Raw genomic sequence first — 19481 nt, 5'->3', positions numbered from 1 at the left:
TATTATAGTATTATAGTATATACATGTATTATAGTATTATAGTATATACATGTATTATAGTATTATAGTATATACATGTATTATAGCATTATAGTATATACATGTATTATAGTATTATAGTGTATACATGTATTATAGCATATACGTGTATTATAGTATTATAGTGTATACATGTTGTCACGATGCCGGCTGGCAGGTAGTGGATCCTCTGTGCCAGAGAGGGATTGGCGTGGACCGTGCTAGAGGATCGGTTCTAAGTCACTACTGGTTTTCACCAGAGCCCGCCGCAAAGCGGGATGGTCTTGCTGCGGCGGTAGTGACCAGGTCGTATCCCCTAGCAACGGCTCAACCTCTCTGGCTGCTGAAGATAGGCGCGGTACAAGGGAGTAGACAGAAGCAAGGTCGGACGTAGCAGAAGGTCGGGGCAGGCAGCAAGGATCGTAGTCAGGGGCAACGGCAGGAGGTCTGGAACACAGGCTAGGAACACACAAGGAAACGCTTTCACTGGCACTAAGGCAACAAGATCCGGCGAGGGAGTGAAGGGGAAGTGAGGTGATATAGGGAAGTGCACAGGTGTAAAGACTAATTGGAACCACTGCGCCAATCAGCGGCGCAGTGGCCCTTTAAATCGCAAAGACCCGGCGCGCGCGCGCCCTAGGGAGCGGGGCCGCGCGCGCCGGGACAGAACTGACGGAGAGCGAGTCAGGTACGGGAGCCGGGGTGCGCATCGCGAGCGGGTGCTACCCGCATCGCGAATCGCATCCCGGCCAGAGGCGGTATCGCAGCGCCCCGGGTCCGTGGAACCGACCGGAGCGCTGCAGTGAGAGGAGTGTAGCGAGCGCTCCGGGGAGGAGCGGGGACCCGGAGCGCTCGGCGTAACAGTACCCCCCCCCTTGGGTCTCCCCCTCTTCTTGGAGCCTGAGAACCTGAGGATCAGACTTTTGTCCAGGATATTGTCCTCAGGTTCCCAGGACCTCTCTTCTGGACCACAACCCTCCCAATCCACTAAAAAGAAGGTTTTCCCTCTGACCTTTTTAGATGCCAAAATTTCTTTGACGGAGAAGACGTCCGAGGAGCCGGAGACAGGAGTGGGGGGAACAGATTTGGGAGAGAAACGGTTAATGATAAGTGGTTTAAGAAGAGAAACATGAAAGGCATTAGGAATACGAAGAGAAGGAGGAAGAAGAAGTTTGTAAGAGACAGGATTAATCTGGCGCAAAATCTTGAAAGGACCAAGATAGCGTGGTCCCAACTTATAGCTAGGGACACGGAAGCGGACATATTTGGCGGAGAGCCATACCTTGTCTCCAGGGGAAAAAATGGGAGGAGCTCTTCTTTTCTTATCCGCGAATCTCTTCATGCGTGAAGAAGCCTGTAAGAGAGAATTTTGGGTCTCTCTCCATATGATGGAAAGATCACGAGAAATTTCATCCACAGCGGGCAGACCAGAGGGCAAGGGGGTAGGGAGGGGGGGAAGAGGGTGACGGCCGTACACCACGAAAAACGGGGATTTGGAGGAAGATTCAGAGATTCTGAAATTATACGAGAATTCGGCCCAAGGTAGAAGATCTGCCCAGTCATCCTGGCGGGAGGAAACAAAATGTCGTAAATAGTCACCCAAGATCTGGTTAATTCTTTCTACTTGTCCATTGGATTGAGGATGGTATGCAGAAGAAAAATTTAATTTAATCTTGAGTTGTTTACAGAGAGCCCTCCAGAATTTAGACACAAATTGGACGCCTCTATCCGAGACGATCTGCGTAGGCAACCCGTGAAGACGAAAAATGTGTACAAAAAATTGTTTAGCCAACTGAGGCGCTGAAGGAAGACCAGGAAGAGGGATGAAATGTGCCATTTTGGAGAATCGATCAACGACCACCCAAATAACAGTGTTGCCATGGGATGGGGGTAAGTCAGTAATAAAATCCATACCAATCAGAGACCAAGGTTGTTCGGGAACAGGCAGAGGAAGAAGAAAACCAGCGGGCTTCTGGCGAGGAGTCTTATCCCGGGCACAGATAGTGCAGGCTCGCACAAAGTCCACCACATCAGTCTCTAGAGTCGGCCACCAATAGAAGCGAGAGATGAGTTGCACAGATTTCTTGATGCCCGCATGACCTGCGAGATGGGAGGAGTGACCCCATTTGAGGATTCCGAGGCGTTGGCGTGGAGAAACAAAGGTCTTTCCTGGAGGAGTTTGCCTGATGGAGGCTGGAGAAGTGGAAATCAGGCAGTCAGGAGGAATGATGTGTTGAGGAGAGAGTTCAATTTCAGAAGCATCTGAGGAACGAGAGAGAGCATCGGCCCTAATGTTCTTATCAGCAGGTCGAAAGTGAATTTCAAAATTAAATCGGGCAAAGAACAGAGACCACCTGGCCTGACGAGGATTCAGCCGTTGGGCAGACTCGAGGTATGAGAGGTTCTTGTGATCGGTGTAAATAATAACTGGAAATCTTGATCCCTCCAGCAGATGCCTCCATTCCTCAAGTGCTAATTTAATGGCTAGAAGCTCTCGATCCCCGATGGAGTAGTTCCTCTCCGCCGGAGAGAAGGTCCTAGAAAAAAACCCACAAGTAACAGCATGCCCGGAAGAGTTTTTTTGTAGAAGGACAGCTCCAGCTCCCACTGAGGAGGCATCAACCTCCAATAGGAAGGGTTTAGATGGGTCAGGTCTGGAGAGCACGGGAGCCGAAGAGAAGGCAGACTTGAGTCGTTTAAAGGCGTCTTCCGCTTGAGGAGGCCAAGACTTGGGATCGGCATTTTTTTTGGTTAAAGCCACAATAGGAGCCACAATGGTAGAAAAATGTGGAATAAATTGCCTGTAATAATTGGCGAACCCCAAAAAACGTTGGATGGCACGGAGTCCGGAGGGGCGTGGCCAATCTAAGACGGCAGAGAGTTTATCTGGATCCATTTGTAGTCCCTGGCCAGAGACCAAGTATCCTAGAAAAGGAAGAGATTGGCATTCAAACAGACATTTCTCAATTTTAGCATAGAGTTGATTGTCACGAAGTCTCTGAAGAACCATACGGACATGCTGGCGGTGTTCTTCTAGATTGGCCGAAAAAATTAGGATATCATCAAGATATACAACAACACAGGAGTATAACAGATCACGAAAAATTTCATTAACAAAGTCTTGGAAGACAGCAGGGGCGTTGCACAGGCCAAAGGGCATGACCAGATACTCAAAGTGTCCATCTCTGGTGTTAAATGCTGTTTTCCACTCATCCCCCTCTCTGATGCGGATGAGGTTATAGGCGCCTCTTAAGTCCAATTTAGTAAAGATGTGGGCACCTTGGAGGCGATCAAAGAGTTCAGAGATGAGGGGTAAGGGGTAGCGGTTCTTAACCGTGATTTTATTAAGTCCGCGGTAGTCAATGCAAGGACGTAGAGAGCCATCTTTTTTGGACACAAAGAAAAATCCGGCTCCGGCAGGAGAGGAGGATTTACGGATAAAGCCCTTTTTTAGATTCTCCTGGACGTATTCAGACATGGCAAGAGTCTCTGGGGCAGAGAGAGGATAGATTCTGCCCCGGGGTGGAGTAGTGCCCGGGAGGAGGTCGATAGGACAATCATAAGGCCTGTGAGGAGGTAGAGTCTCCGCTTGTTTTTTGCAGAAAACATCCGCGAAGTCCATATAGGCCTTAGGGAGACCGGTTACTGGAGGAAGCACAGAGTTACGGCAAGGGTTACTGGGAACCGGTTTTAGACAGTCCTTGGAACAAGAGGGCCCCCAACTCTTGATCTCCCCAGTGGACCAATCCAGGGTTGGGGAATGAAGTTGAAGCCAGGGAAGTCCAAGGAGAATTTCCGAGGTGCAATTGGGGAGGACCAAAAGTTCAATCCTCTCGTGATGAGATCCGATGCTCATTAGAAGGGGCTCCGTGCGGAAACGTATGGAACAGTCCAATCTTTCATTGTTTATACAATTGATGTAAAGGGGTCTGGTGAGACTGGTCACTGGGATGTTGAACCTGTTGACGAGAGAGGCCAAAATAAAATTTCCTGCAGATCCAGAGTCCAAGAAGGCCACAGAAGAGAAGGAGAAGGCAGAGGCAGACATCCGCACAGGCACAGTAAGACGTGGAGAAGCAGAGTGGACATCAAGGACTGTCTCACCCCTGTGCGGAATCAGGGTACGTCTTTCCAGGCGGGGAGGGCGGATAGGACAATCCCTCAGGAAGTGTTCGGTACTAGCACAGTACAGGCAGAGGTTCTCCATGCGGCGTCGTGTCCTCTCTTGAGATGTCAGGCGAGACCGGTCGACCTGCATAGCCTCCACGGCGGGAGGCACAGGAACAGATTGCAGGGAACCAGAGGAGAGAGGAGCCGAGGAGAAGAAACGCCTCGTGCGAACAGAGTCCATATCTTGGCGGAGCTCCTGACGCCTTTCGGAAAAACGCATGTCAATGCGAGTGGCTAGGTGAATAAGTTCATGAAGATTAGCAGGCATTTCTCGTGCGGCCAGAACATCTTTAATGTTGCTGGATAGGCCTTTTTTAAAGGTCGCGCAGAGGGCCTCATTGTTCCAGGATAATTCAGAAGCAAGAGTACGGAATTGTACGGCATACTCGCCAACGGAAGAATTACCCTGGACCAGGTTCAGCAGGGCAGTCTCAGCAGAAGAGGCTCGGGCAGGTTCCTCAAAGACACTTCGAATTTCCGAGAAGAAGGAGTGTACAGAGGCAGTGACGGGGTCATTGCGGTCCCAGAGCGGTGTGGCCCAAGCCAGGGCTTTTCCAGACAGCAGGCTGACTACGAAAGCCACCTTAGACCTTTCAGTGGGGAACTGGTCCGACATCATCTCCAAGTGTAATGAACATTGGGAAAGGAAGCCACGGCAAAGCTTAGAGTCCCCATCAAATTTATCCGGCAAGGATAGTCGTAGTCCAGAAGCGGCCACTCGCTGCGGAGGAGGTACAGGAGCTGGCGGAGGAGATGGTTGCTGGAGCTGTGGTAGTAACTGTTGTAGCATAACAGTCAGTTGAGACAGCTGTTGGCCTTGTTGCGCAATCTGTTGTGACTGCTGGGCGACCACCGTGGTGAGGTCAGCGACAACTGGCAGAGGAACTTCAGCGGGATCCATGGCCGGATCTACTGTCACGATGCCGGCTGGCAGGTAGTGGATCCTCTGTGCCAGAGAGGGATTGGCGTGGACCGTGCTAGAGGATCGGTTCTAAGTCACTACTGGTTTTCACCAGAGCCCGCCGCAAAGCGGGATGGTCTTGCTGCGGCGGTAGTGACCAGGTCGTATCCCCTAGCAACGGCTCAACCTCTCTGGCTGCTGAAGATAGGCGCGGTACAAGGGAGTAGACAGAAGCAAGGTCGGACGTAGCAGAAGGTCGGGGCAGGCAGCAAGGATCGTAGTCAGGGGCAACGGCAGGAGGTCTGGAACACAGGCTAGGAACACACAAGGAAACGCTTTCACTGGCACTAAGGCAACAAGATCCGGCGAGGGAGTGAAGGGGAAGTGAGGTGATATAGGGAAGTGCACAGGTGTAAAGACTAATTGGAACCACTGCGCCAATCAGCGGCGCAGTGGCCCTTTAAATCGCAAAGACCCGGCGCGCGCGCGCCCTAGGGAGCGGGGCCGCGCGCGCCGGGACAGAACTGACGGAGAGCGAGTCAGGTACGGGAGCCGGGGTGCGCATCGCGAGCGGGTGCTACCCGCATCGCGAATCGCATCCCGGCCAGAGGCGGTATCGCAGCGCCCCGGGTCCGTGGAACCGACCGGAGCGCTGCAGTGAGAGGAGTGTAGCGAGCGCTCCGGGGAGGAGCGGGGACCCGGAGCGCTCGGCGTAACACATGTATTATAGCATATACGTGTATTATAGTATTATAGTATATACATGTATTATACACTGCTCAAAAAAATAAAGGGAACACTAAGATAACACATCCTAGATCTGAATGAATGAACTAATCGTATGAAATACTTTCGTCTTTACATAGTTGAATGCGCTGACAACAAAATCACACAAAAATTATCAATGGAAATCAAATTTATCAACCCATGGAGGTCTGGATATGGAGTCACACTCAAAATCACAGTGGAAAACCGCACTACAGGCTGATCCAACTTTATGTAATGTCCTTAATACAAGTCAAAATGAGGCTCAGTAGTGTGTGTGGCCTCCACGTGCCCGTATGACCTCCCTATAACGCCTGGGCATGCTCCTGATGAGGTGGAGGATGGTCTCCTGAGGGATGTCCTCCCAGACCTGGACTAAAGCATCCGCCAACTCCTGGACAGTCTGTGGTGCAATGTGGCGTTGGTGAATGGAGTGAGACATGATGTCCCAGATGTGCTTAATCGGATTCAGGTCTGGGGAACGGGCGGGCCAGTCCATAGCATCAATGCCTTCCTCTTGCAGGAACTGCTGACACTGTCCAGCCACATGAGGTCTAGCATTGTCTTGCATTAGGAGGAACCCAGGGCCAACCGCACCAGCATATGGTCTGAGGATCTCATCTCGGTACCTAATGGCAGTCAGGCTACCTCTGGCAAGCACATGGAGGGCTGTACGGCCCCCAAAAAAATGCCACCCCACACCATTACTGACCCTCCACCAAGGCCAGGAGCCTTGGTGACACATAGCATCCTTTGAACACCAACCCTTTTGCCTTATCACATACCCCCCCTTTGTTCAAGGCCGAGGGGGTGAACACCCGTGCAACAATGTACACGGGTTAAGACATCGGCATTGCCAAGCAACCGACCGGCCCTGTGTTCCACCGTAAATTTGAAATTTTGCAGTGACAGTGTGGTGTCCCGGTACCGTATTGCATACCGTATCTTGTATGGTGGTCCCCAAAGTCACAGTTACGTTCAGGTAGGGTCCTCCAGGTGGGACAGCCCCTAGTCGCCTCTTTCTTTTCTAATTTAGTAATGTTTAAATGTATATATTTAATATAATGTATATTAGTATGCTTACCTTGGTAGCGTCGCAGGACCTTCGGTCATGTGACTGTGTTGATTCCTCTATGGTATGTTGGAGGACCTTTGGAGGTCCTTGGGTCACATGTTTACCCATAACTCTTTGTACAGAAGATTGACAGTTGTATGGACCAGTGAGCTTTAGTCCCTGCCCATATAAGGGAGCTGTAGCCAGTGATCGCTCTCTTGGGTTGCTGCTCTATTGGATGCTGGACTAACAGGATGGATCTGCGCAACTTTCAAAGACAAGCTAGGCCAGAAGCCTGCCGTCCTCAGCCTGAAACTAAATCGTGAGTTAAAATCCCAATCCCAGCTAAAGTTAGCGGGATTACTGGACCAAATCTAAACCCCTATATCCAGTGGATCAGCGCAACAATTATCTTCCTAAGCTCAATAGACTCACAAGGTCCCAACCACTTGTCAAGCTCTAATAGACTTTGTTATATGGACTGTTCCTGTTCATTATTGCATAAAATCTTCAGTAAAAGTTCCGACAAGTTTCTGCAAATCTCCGGTTTTGGACAATCAATTATTTCCTATCTCCCTATTGCTCTTGGGACGGGTGGCAGTAGGACAAGCATACAGAGAATAGCCCTCACCCTGGTGTCACGAATAGAAAGGGTTAAGCAACTACCCTTTAGTAACCGCACAGCTACACCCCCATATACCCTACACCCCCAAGCTACCACATAGCTTTTTGGCATCCGACGAACAGGATACGGGTGTGTGCCTCCAGCTGTTGCCACCAGTTAAAGTGTACTCCCCCTATGTAAAAGACTTTATCAATGTGTTACGAAGCACCATTTAAGAGTACGGAATCTTGCGTATGGTGTTGCGTGCAGAGAGCACACGCGAAAAGTAAGGGGGGAGGCAAAAATCTATTGGCTGCAGAAATTTGTAAAGTGAGAAGTGAATACATGTTATGATCCTCTGGTCCGGTCAGCGAGGCAAGAGTTAACCTGCTGCTGGAAAAGTGCGCGAAAAAAGCCTGCGCTGTGCCACGACCCGCCCCTGGGCGTGGCTACCAAGTAAATGTATCTCTGCCGAAGGGGAACTTAAATTCACTGCTGTTGTTTCCGTGGGGGGACCGGACTAATGGACATTTGAAAAGTTGTGCCCAGGACTGTTATATAGCAACCTTCACTTCGTCCCTCTGTCTTAGGGGACAGACGTCGAGGCCGACTTAGGGGGTTTGTGGTGTCCCGGTACCGTATTGCATACCGTACCTTGTATGGTGGTCCCCAAAGTCAGAGTTACTACGTTCAGGTAGGGTCCCCCAGGTGGGACAGCCCCTAGTCGCCTCATTCTTTTCTAATTTTGTAATGTTTAAATGTATATATTTAATATAATGTATATTAGTATGCTTACCTTGGTAGCGTCGCAGGACCTTCGGTCATGTGACGGTATTGATTCCTCTATGGTAGGTTGGAGGACCTTTAGAGGTCCTTGGGTCACATGGTTTCCCATAACTCTTTATACAAAAGATTGACAGTTGTTATGGACCAGTGACAACCCCTACCCATATAAGGGAGCTGTAGCCAGTGATCGCTCTCTTGGGTTGCTGCTCTTGTGGATGCCAGACTAACAGGACGGATCTGCGCAACTTTCAAAGACAAGCTAGGCCAGAAGCCTGCCGGCCTAAGCCTGAATCTAAACCGTGAGTTAAAATCTCAATCCCTGCTAAAGCTAGCGTGATTTCGTGACCGAGTCTAAACCCCTAAATCCAGTGGATCAACGCAATAATTATCTTCCTAAGCTCAATAGACTCACGAGGTCCCAACCACTTGTCAAGCTCTAATAAACTTTATTATATGGACTGTTCCTGTTCATTACTGCATAAAATCTTCAGTAAAAGTTCTGAGAAGTTTCTGCAAATCTCCGGTTGTGGACAATCAATTATGTCCTATCTCCCTATCGCTCTTGGGATGGGTGGCGGTAGGACAAGCATATAGAGAATAGCCCTCTCCCTGGCGTCACGAATAGAAAGGGTTAAGCAAGCACCCTTTAGTAACCGCACAGCTACACCCCCATATACCCTACACCCCCAAGCTACTACAACAGAAACCACCGGGTGACCCTCGCATTTCTGTCCTTCGCCTGACACATACATTTGAGAGGGGAATAGTCTGTCACTAGACAGAATTTTCTTCCCAATAAGTAGTAGCGGAGAGACTTGAGTGCCCACTTAATGGCCAGGCACTCTCTCTCCAATAAACTGTACCTGATCTCGGCCGGGGTAAGTTTGAGGCTGAGGAAGACAAAGGGATGCTCTTCCCCATTGACTTCTTCCTGAGAGAGTACCGCACCAAGACCTACCTCGGAAGCATCTGACTGCACTATAAACTCCTTTCTGAAGTCGGGTGTCACTAGAACCGGAGACCCACACAGGGCCGACTTCAAAGCAGAGAAAGCCTACTCTGCTTTTTCGTTCCACCTCACCATTACTGATTTGCGTCCTTTTAAAAGGTCTGTTAAGGGTGCAGCTATGGTAGCAAAATGGGGAATGAACCTCATATAATATCCCACCATCCCCAGAAACGACCTCACTTGTTGGGTAGTGACAGGACGTGGCCAATTCCGTATGGCCTTAACTTTGTTTACCGGAGGTTTAACATCCCCACGCCCAGTGACGTATCCCAGGTACTTGGTCTCTTCCAGCTCGATTGCACATTTTTGGGGGTTAGCCGTTAACCCAGCTTTCCTGAGGGAGTCTATCACAGCCTGCACTTTTGGAAGATGACTTTCCCAATTTGTGCTATGGATGAGAATATCATCTAGGTAGGCCGAAGCATACCGATGATGTGGCCGGAGTACAATGTCCATTAACCTTTGGAATGTAGTAGGAGTGCCATGTAGCCCAAAGGGTAACACCTTGTATTGGAATAGGCCTTCTGGTGTAACACACGAGGTTTTCTCCTTGGCAGCCTCCGTCAAGGGTACCTGCCAGTACCCTTTTGTGAGGTCCAAAACAGAAACGTACCGAGCTTGTCCCAGCTTCTCAATAAGCTCATCAACTCTGGGCATGGGATACGCATCAAATTTGGAAACTTCATTCAGTTTCCGGACGTCGTTACAGAACCATAACGTACTGTCTGATTTGGGTGTTAAGACTATTGGGCTAGCCCACTCACTTTTTGATTCCTAAATACCGTCCAGTTTCAACATGTTGTACTTCTTCCACAATAGCTCGTCGTCACGACTTAGGTACTCGGTATGGTTTCAACTGTATTTTTACCTGAGGTTCAGTGACAATGTCATGACGGATGACCGAAGTACGACCAGGTAGATCTAAAAACACATCGGTGTTCCTAGCGACAAATTCCCTGGCCTCCTGAGTTTCTGCAGTGGAAAGGCTGTCAGCAATCTTTACTGTTGCTGCCGCTTCCCTTGCAGAAGACTGAGGGACGGGAACCTCTACCCCTAACAAACCTGGCCGGGTTCGTAGAGACCCTGCCACCTAGCCAGGAACTTACTGTCAACTGTTGGCACTAGAACCAGAACCCGTTCTCCTGGGTTAAAATTCCGTACCCGAGCCTGGTGATTATAAACTCTGCTCTGAGCTCTCTGGGCTGCCTCCATATGTTCCCTGACCAAGGGAAACATGGTTTCCATTTGTTCCTGTAATTGTGTGACATACTCAATTACACTTTAGTGTGGTGTGGGCTGCTGTTCCCACGCTTCTTTAGCCATGTCTAACAGACCACGTGGATGTCTGCCGTACAGCAGTTCAAAGGGCGAGAACCCAGTAGAGGCCTGGGGCACTCCTCGCACCGCGAGCATAAGATAGGGCAGCAAAAGATCCCAATTCTTCCCGTCTCTAGCCACCACCCACTTTAACATATTTTTTTACGTTTGGTTGAATCTTTCTACCAGGCCATCTGTCTGCGGGTGGTACACCGAGGTCTGTAACAGTTTTACCTGCAACAGCTTACTGAGCTCTTTCATTACTTTAGACATGAACCCTGGTCTGTCAACACCTTTAGGCAAACCCATTCAGGAGAACATCTCCATTATCTCTTTAGCTATGAGTTTGGCTGAAGTGTGTCGCATTGGTAGTGCCTCAGAATACCTGGTTGCATAGTCCAGAATTACCAGGATGTGTTGGTGCCCCCTAGAGGACTTTGGCAAGAGACCCACCAAATCCATACCGATTCTCTCAAACGGAACCTCAATAATGGGAAAGGGAACCAGTAGACTACGGTAATGTGGCTGGGGGCTAGTAATTTGACATGTAGGGCAGGACTCACAGTACCTTTCAACCTTTTTGTACACACTGGGCCAGTAAAAACGCTGCAAAATTCGGTCCTGCATTTTCTGCTGTCCCAGGTGTCCCCCTAGTATATGTTGGTAGGCTGACTCTAACACCATCCTCCTATACACTTTAGGTACCACCAATTGTACCACATTCTCACCCCGCATCTGATTTACCCGGTACAGCATCCCTTGGTGGACCACAAACCGGGGGTATACCGATCGGCCCCCGGTTGTTGGGGTGCACCTTCTACAACCAAGACATTTTCATAGGCCCGCAACAACATTGGGTCTTGGTGTTGGGCTGTACCAAAGTTCTCTCCTGAGATGTTGAGGTCTGCCAACAGAGGGCAGCTCCTCGACATCTCCCACCATTACATGTAACGGAGATGTTTCTTCTTCGTCAGGTGTGGTCACCCCTACTGTGGGTTCATCGGGGTCAGATTCCCACGGTTCTGGGGTCACCCCTGAATAAGGCCAATCTATTGGGGACACCCCTCCCTCACAGGTTTGGGGAGCTTTTATCTGGGGCAACAAAAACACAAAACCTGGAAAGTCTCTCTCAATAATCAGCTCATGAGGGAGTTTTGTAGACACGGCCATTTCGTGGGTCCACTGGCCGGCTGGGGTTGACACAGTCACCAGAGCGGTGGGGTAGTCTCTCAAGTCCCCGTGGATGCACAACACCCCCGCTTGCCATCCTGTATAGTCTATGCAGGGTACCAACTCCAACCTGACCAGAGTCACCATGCTCCCCAAGTCCAGTAGTGCCTCCACCTCACGCCCTCCCAACTCCACCCTGCACAGGTGTCCCGACCCTCCTGCCTTGGGGTTTCCTGCGGCACATAGTCTCTGAGCATACATGGAGGGGTCACGTCCATGTTTTCTCCCAGGTGGGGGCAATTAGCCTTGATATGTCCTGGCTTGTGACATGCCCGACACACCACCGGGGCAGGGTCTTTAGGGATTACCTCCCAGAGAACCCTAGAGACCAACATCCTCTTTTGCAAAGGTGGGGACCTTCTGGGTTTAACCGCCTCCTCCCCAGTCTGGTGGTGGCATTACTAGGAGATACCTGACCAACCCAACTCTGGAGGGGTGTGGGCAAAGCCATCCAGAACATTTCAGCCAGGAGACGGTCAAGCATAGAAGAGGGGGACAGGACTAGTGTTGAGCGGCATAGGCCATATTCGAATTCGCGAATATTCACAAATATATGGACGAATATTCGTCATATTCGCGAATATTCGCATATTCGTAATATTCTCGTTTTATTTTCGCATATGCGAAAATTAACATATACGAAAATTTGCATAAACAACAAATTAACATGCGAAAATTCGCATATGCGAAAATTAGCATATGCAAATTTTCGCATATGCGAAAATTCACACGCCAGTCTCACACAGTAGTATTAGAGCCTTCTTACACCACATAAGCTGGAAGCAGAGAGGGATGATCACTGTGATGTGTACTGTGAAAAAAAAACAAATAAAAAAACGAATATTCGTCATTACGAATATATAGCGCTATATTTGCGAATATTCGCGAATTCGCGAATATGCGATATTCGCAAATAAAATTCGAATTGCGAATATTCGCGAGCAACACTAGACAGGACCTCTGGCTGTAGCCACTTCTGGAGCCGCTGCAATAAGTCATAGTATTGCGGCCGGGCAGGCTCATCCGGCTTATATCCCCACTCCCTCACAAGCTGGGCCCGGACCCACACAGTAACCCCCAGTCTGTCAAGTATCTCACCCTTCACCGTGCTGTAGTCTGCAGCCTGGTCATCTGGCAAATCAAAGTAGGCCTGCTGCGACTGGGAAGTCAGGAAGGGGGCGATATCCTCAGCCCACTGGTCGTGGGGTAGCTTCTCCCTCTCAGCCACTCTCTCGAACACCGCCAAGTAAGTCTCAACATCATCGGCCGCTGTCATCTTTGGCATCGCCATTCGTATGGCTTTGCAGGCGTCTGCCATGGTCTGTGTCGTCGCTGTGGCCTGCAGCGCCATCATCTGCTGTCTCAGTAGCCGGTTGGTCTCCTGCTGTTGCCTGTTGGCTTCCTGCTGTTGTGCCATGGACTGCTGTTATTGCCTGGTGGTCTCCTGCTGGAGGCCATGCAGGGCCAGATTAAGGCTGCCTGGAAGATGGAGCACTTCATTATGATTCCCCCCCCCGACAGTTCCCCCACATTAGGTGCAGTATAGTTGCCCCACATTAGGTGCAGTATAGTTCCCCCGCATTCGGTTGGCAGTATAGTTCCCCCGCATTAGGTTGGCTGTATAGTTCCCCCGCATTAGGTTGTAGTTCCCCCACATTAAGTTGGCAGTATAAGTCTCCGCACATTAGGTTGGCATTAGGTGCAGTACAGTTCCTCCACATTAGGTGCATTACAGTTCCTCCACATTAGGTGCAGTACAGTTCCCCCACATTAGGTGCAGTATAGTTGCCCCACATTAGGTGCAGTATAGTTCCGACACATTAGGTGCAGTATAGTTCCCCCGCATTAGGTGCAGTACAGTCCCCCCCACATTAGGTGCAGTACAGTCCCCCCACATTAGGTGCAGTACAGTCCCCCCACATTAGGTGCAGTACAGTCCCCCCACATTAGGTGCAGTACAGTCCCCCCACATTAGGTGCAGTACAGTTCTCCCACATTAGGTGCAGTATAGTTTCCCCACATTAGGTGCAGTATAGTTGCCCCACATTAGGTGCAGTATAGTTGCCCCACATTAGGTGCAGTATTGTTGCCCCACATTAGGTGCAGTATAGTTGCCCCACATTAGGTGTAGTATAGCTCCCCACATTAGGTGCAGTATAGTTCCCCACATTAGGTTCAGTATAGCTCCCCCACATTAGGTTCAGTATAGCTCCCCCACATTAGGTGCAGTACAGTTCCCCCACATTAGGTGCAGTACAGTTCCCCCACATTAGGTGCAGTACAGTTCCCCCACATTAGCTGCAGTACAGTTCCCCCACATTAGCTGCAGTACAGTTCCCCCACATTAGCTGCAGTACAGTTCCCCCACATTAGGTGCAGTACAGTTCCCCCACATTAGCTGCAGTATACTTGCCCCACATTAGGTGCAGTAAAGTTCCTCCACATTAGGTGCAGTATAATTTCCCCACATTAGGTGCAGTATAGCTCCCCACAGTAGGTGCAGTATAGTTCCCCCACATTAGGTGCAGTATAGTTCCCCCACATTAGGTGCAGTATAGTTCCCCCACATTAGGTGCAGTATAGTTCCCCCACAGACATACAGCCTTCAGCCATATACAATGTATGGCTGGAGGCTGTATGCCTGTTTACTGTCCCACTTCAGTATTCCGACCACCGCTCCACCGGTCCGGGGTCACAATCTACTGCTATGGCCTATGGGCCATAGCAGTAGGTCCCGCAACCAAAGGAGCGGAGGTCGGAACACTGAAGATGACGTGCTGCTGGTCACTTATCATGCATGCGCGTCCTCCTCGATGCTCCGGTCCGCTCTTCTATGGGCACTACTTCCCGGCGGCCCCTGCGTTTTTAAAGTTAACGCGGGGGCCGCCGAAAGGAGTAACCGCCGGGACACCCTTGTGTCCTGAAAAGATTTTTCGGGACACAGGGATGTCCCGAATGTGACGGTGGCCCCCTGCGGGCCCGGGGCGGGGGCCCCCTGCGGCCGGAGCAGGCACTCCATGAGCGCCAATTATGATCCGGCCCTGAGGCCATGGACTGCTGTTGGGCTAGTACCAGCTGTTTTATTGCTTCTTCCATGGTGCTGGACGGGCCTTGAACTTCAGCAGCTTTCACCCAAGACATACGCTTCTTATTGTGCAGTTACCTCTAGCAACCATGCTGGCCTCACTGCTTTGACTGCATTCTCCACCAAATGTGTCACAGCCTGGGGGAGTAGGGTATATGGGAGTGTAGCTGTGCGGTTACTAAGGGTGCTTGCTTAACTCTTTCTATTCGTGATGCCAGGGTGAGGGCTATTCTCTGTAATGTTTGTCCTACCGTCACCCGTCCCAAGAGCGATAGGGAGATAGGAAATAATTGATTGACCACAACCGGAGATTTGCAGAAACCTGTCAGAACTTTAGGCAATAATGAACAGGAACAGTCCATACAACAGAGTCTATTAGAGCAGGACAAGTGGTTGGGACCTCGTGAGTCTATTGAACTTAAGAAGGTAATTGTTGCATCTATGAGAGCAGCAACCCAAGAGATATGCTGTTTGCTTTGCAGCTCAGGAGCAAGAGAGAGAGATCAATGGCTGCAGCTCCCTTATATTGGCAGGGGCTGGACTTAAGCTCACTGGTCCATAACACTGTCAATCTCCTGTACAGAGAGTTATGGGTAACATGTGACCCAAGGACCTCCAAAAGGTCCTCCTACATACCATAGAGGAAATAACATGACCTTATATTAAATATACACATTATTAAATATATACACATTAACATCATAGCATTAGAGAATAAGGAGGCGACTAGGGGCTGTCCCACCTGGGGGACACTACCTGAACGTAGTAACTCTGACTTTGGGGACCACCATACAAGGTACAGTATGCAACATGGTACCAGGACACCACAAACCCCCTTACTTAAAATAAGTCGGCCTCGACGTCTGTCCCCTAAGACAGAGGGACGAAGTGAAGGTTGCTTTATAACAGTCCTGGGCATAACTTCTTGAATGTCCATTGGTCAGGCTGTATAAACACTATAAAACTATAACTTTTTTGAGGTACAAACATATACATGGGTAAACTCATGGACAGGATTACTTGGTTCATGAATTTAGTAACAGGATGATATTATTATACATGAGATAGATCCTACTTAACATTTTTGAATCTGACTAGATATTTTTGTTGTTTTGTGTACTAAGTTAAGGTGAGGTAAGTACACTGCAGTGATTAGTTTGAGGTACTATGTGTACAGCACTACATGAAAGGTCAGTCTTGATACCTTAAGGGTAGTTTTCCCTGCGTAGACCTTTGAGACCAGCGCAACACCACTTCTTGACTCTCAAGGAACCTCATCAAAAAACAATTCTCTAGAAACTTCAGTCCCCGAGGGACCAACTTGAGGGCTGGAAACAGGAGTCATATCTTCTGCAGGACTGGTGTGACCCATGAGGCTTGGTGAGGACTGTCACTGGAGTACTTGGAGCTGTCACTGGAATGCAATCGGTGCCGGGCGGGGAGATCAAGGATGGTTGGGCTAAAGCCAGACACGGTACGCCAAAGAACATTGCAGGCTGATGAGGGGAGAACAGTGGAACGTCCATTGTAGGATGGATTCCCTCTCCTGGAACATACTCTCTGATCGGCCTTGCTTCTGAGGAAGCAGGAGGAGGCGGCTCTGGCAAGTCGTCTTTCACACACAGTTTTATCCTATTTCGGTGGACCACTTGTGGTTGAAACCCCTCCTTCTGTACTTCGTAAACATCCGTGTCGGGATATGGCATTGCCGTAATAGTGTAAGGCTCCGTCTCCCACAGAGAATCCAGCTTATGTGACCGAGGAAACTTTCTGAGCCAGACTCTATCTGCAAGTTGCAGTGGCTGAGTGGAGGCATGCCGATTGTAATCCTTTTGCTGCCTGTACTGAGCCTCGCCCATTTTCTTTTCCACAATGTCCTTAGCTTCTTCAATCCTACTTCGATGCTCAGAAAACCAATCTTGAGAGGTTTGAGGGGAGTTGTTGAAAGGTGCTTGTAACCCGAAGGCTCTATCCTTGGGCAGTTGGCCATGTCGGCCCATCATAAGGAAGAAAGGAGTGTATCCTGTGGAGCAGTGGATAGTATTATTGTAAATCTCCAACCGTTCAGGCAGAAGTCGGGGCTACTCTTCATGTTTTGAAACAGATGCTGCCCTTAGCATGTGGATGAATACCTGATTAATCCTTTCGCACAACCCATTCCCCTGAGGGTAATATGCAGTGGTCTGAAGCTTCTTGCAATCATGGAACTGGCAGAGTTCTTGAAATAACTGAGCCTCAAACGCAGTCCCTCGATCAGTGAGGACCGATTCAGGACACCCCAAAGGTTGGACCCAATGGCTGTAGAAGACCTGGGCAGCCGTTCTGGCAGTCAGATCCTTTGACCACCCACTTGGAATAATGGTCCACCATGGTCAGGGCATAGGCATATCCTGATCTGGTAGGGTATAACTTCACGTGGTCCAGAGCAACAAGTTGGTTAGGCCTCTCAGTATGGATGGGGTGTAGAGGTTCTCTTGCGTCCTTATGAGGATTCTTGGTGACATTGCAGATGGTGCACTCGGCACACCACTTCTCAATATCTCCACGCATCCCTACCCTGTCCCGACTGGTCGTGATAGGCATTAAGGACCATGGCTGCGTCCCTTCGAGGGACTAAGATCTGATGCAGACGCTCTCCGGAGACTGGATCCAAGGAATTTCTGCAAAGCAGTCCTTTGTGGAGGAACAGGCGATTTCTCTGTCGCCACAACCTCTTCAACTCCAAGTCCCCTTGCACCTTGCGGAGCCTAGTCGGCACTCTCTTCTGCAATAGATAGTCCAGAAGATCCCCCATGACCCGACTCTCATCTTGCAAGGTCTTCCAGGTATACAGATCTTCGGGAACCTTAGGAGGCCCAGGGTCGTCACCTTCTAACGTGGGGGAACTGTACTGCACCTACTGTGGGAGCTATACTGCACCTAATGGGGGGGAATTATACTGCACCTAATGTGGAGTTGTCAGAGTACTCTGATTCACGAATCTCTGGTAAAAGGGCGGCATCTCTACATCTTCCCACACATCTTCCATGGGTGGTTCCTCACCGGGGGCCATATGAGAGAGCACAACTGCGTTGACATTGATCTTCCCGCTTCGATACTTGATGTTGAAGTCATAGTTGGCCAATCAAGAGGCCCAGCATTGTTCAATGTCTCCCAGCTTGGCAGTGTTCAGGTGTCCCAAAGGATTGTTATCGGTGTAGACCGTAAAGGGAGTAGCTGTCAAATAGTCCTTGAATTTTTCAGTGACTGCCCAGAACAAAGCAGGGAATTCTAGCTTGAAGGAACTATAGTTAGCATCATTTCTTTCTGCGCCCCGTAGGTGCCTACTGGCATAGGCTATAACTCTCTTTTTACCATCCTGTATCTGCGACAGAATGGCCCCCAAACCTTCAAAGCTGGCATCAGTGTACAGTCGGAATGGCTGGCTGTAGTCAGGATACGCTAGAATGGGGTGTTCAGTAAGGAGGCGCTTCAGGGCCTGGAAGGCTATTTCTTGGTCTTCATCCCACTGTATCGGGAGTCTTCCATTGTAGTTCTCCTTGGAAACTCCCCACAACAGAGCAGTCAGAGGCCCAGCAATTTGAGCGAAGTGAGGGATGAACCGCCTGTAATAGCCCGCAAACCCCAAGAAACTCCGTATGTCACGTACAATTCTAGGTGTAGGCCAATCTTTCACAGCACTCACTTTATCAGGATGAGGTTGTACGCCTTCGGCACTGACGACATGTCCCAGATAGTGGACTTTGGGATTCAATAAATGGCACTTGGAGGGCTTGACTTTCAGTCCATGTTGTATCAGGACTTGGAAGACTTCTCTGAGATGATCCAGGTGTTCCTGGTATGTCCGAGAGTAGACAATGACATCATCCAGGTAAAGAAGAACACTTTGGAAGTTCGGGTGTCCAAGGCATCTCTCCATTAAGTGTTGAAAGGTAGCCGGTGCGTTGCAAAGTCCAAAGGGCATACTTTTGAATTCAAAGAGCCCCATTGGGGTCGCAAACGCCGTCTTCTCCCGATCTTCCTTGGCCATGGGTACTTGCCAGTATCCACTGGTCAGGTCTAGTGTAGAAAAATAGGCTGCGGATCCCAAAGCAGTGAGGGACTCTTCTATCCTAGGAAGAGGGTAAGCATCTTTGTGGGTGACATCATTTAACTTTCTCTAGTCCACACAAAATCGAATGGTTCCGTCTTTCTTTTTAACAAGAACAAAAGGAGCAGCCCAGGGGCGCTGTCTCTCCCGAATGACATCAGCCTCCTTCATTTCCTCCAGCATTTTCTTCACTGTCTGGTACATCCCAGGCGTGACTGGCCGATGCCTCTTTTTGATGGGAGGAGTATCCCCAGTTAGGATCCGATGTTGGATCATCGTGGTCCAGCCAAAGTCAGTGGGGTGTTTACTGAAGGCTTCCTGGAATTGTTTAGCCACTTGAATGACTCCTCCAACCTGGTCCCGGGCAGTATCTTCATCTTCATCTTGTCGGCCCCCTGGGCAGCCTGAGCAGTCCACTGTCTGGCAACTTGTGGCTTTGAAATCACGTCTCG

The 19481-nt window shown here is 49.7% G+C and overlaps 2 protein-coding genes across 2 annotated transcripts in view; both read right to left on the bottom strand.

The window, feature by feature from the left end:
* The window catches only part of LOC130296610 (zinc finger protein 345-like), a 632251-nt gene extending 619013 nt beyond the window's left edge, over positions 1 to 13238 (bottom strand). Inside the window, exon 1 of the mRNA XM_056548337.1 lies at positions 12953 to 13238. The gene's annotated coding sequence lies outside the window, so the exon portion shown is untranslated. The remainder of the gene's footprint in view (positions 1 to 12952) is intronic.
* LOC130298097 (zinc finger protein 850-like) overlaps positions 1 to 19481 on the bottom strand; it is a 190945-nt gene that overhangs the window by 84621 nt on the left and 86843 nt on the right. The gene's annotated exons all lie outside the window — the stretch shown is intronic.

Source organism: Hyla sarda, chromosome 1 (assembly GCF_029499605.1).
Source record: "Hyla sarda isolate aHylSar1 chromosome 1, aHylSar1.hap1, whole genome shotgun sequence".
Lineage (NCBI taxonomy): Eukaryota > Metazoa > Chordata > Amphibia > Anura > Hylidae > Hyla > Hyla sarda.
This window is presented reverse-complemented; position numbering and strand designations above follow the sequence as displayed.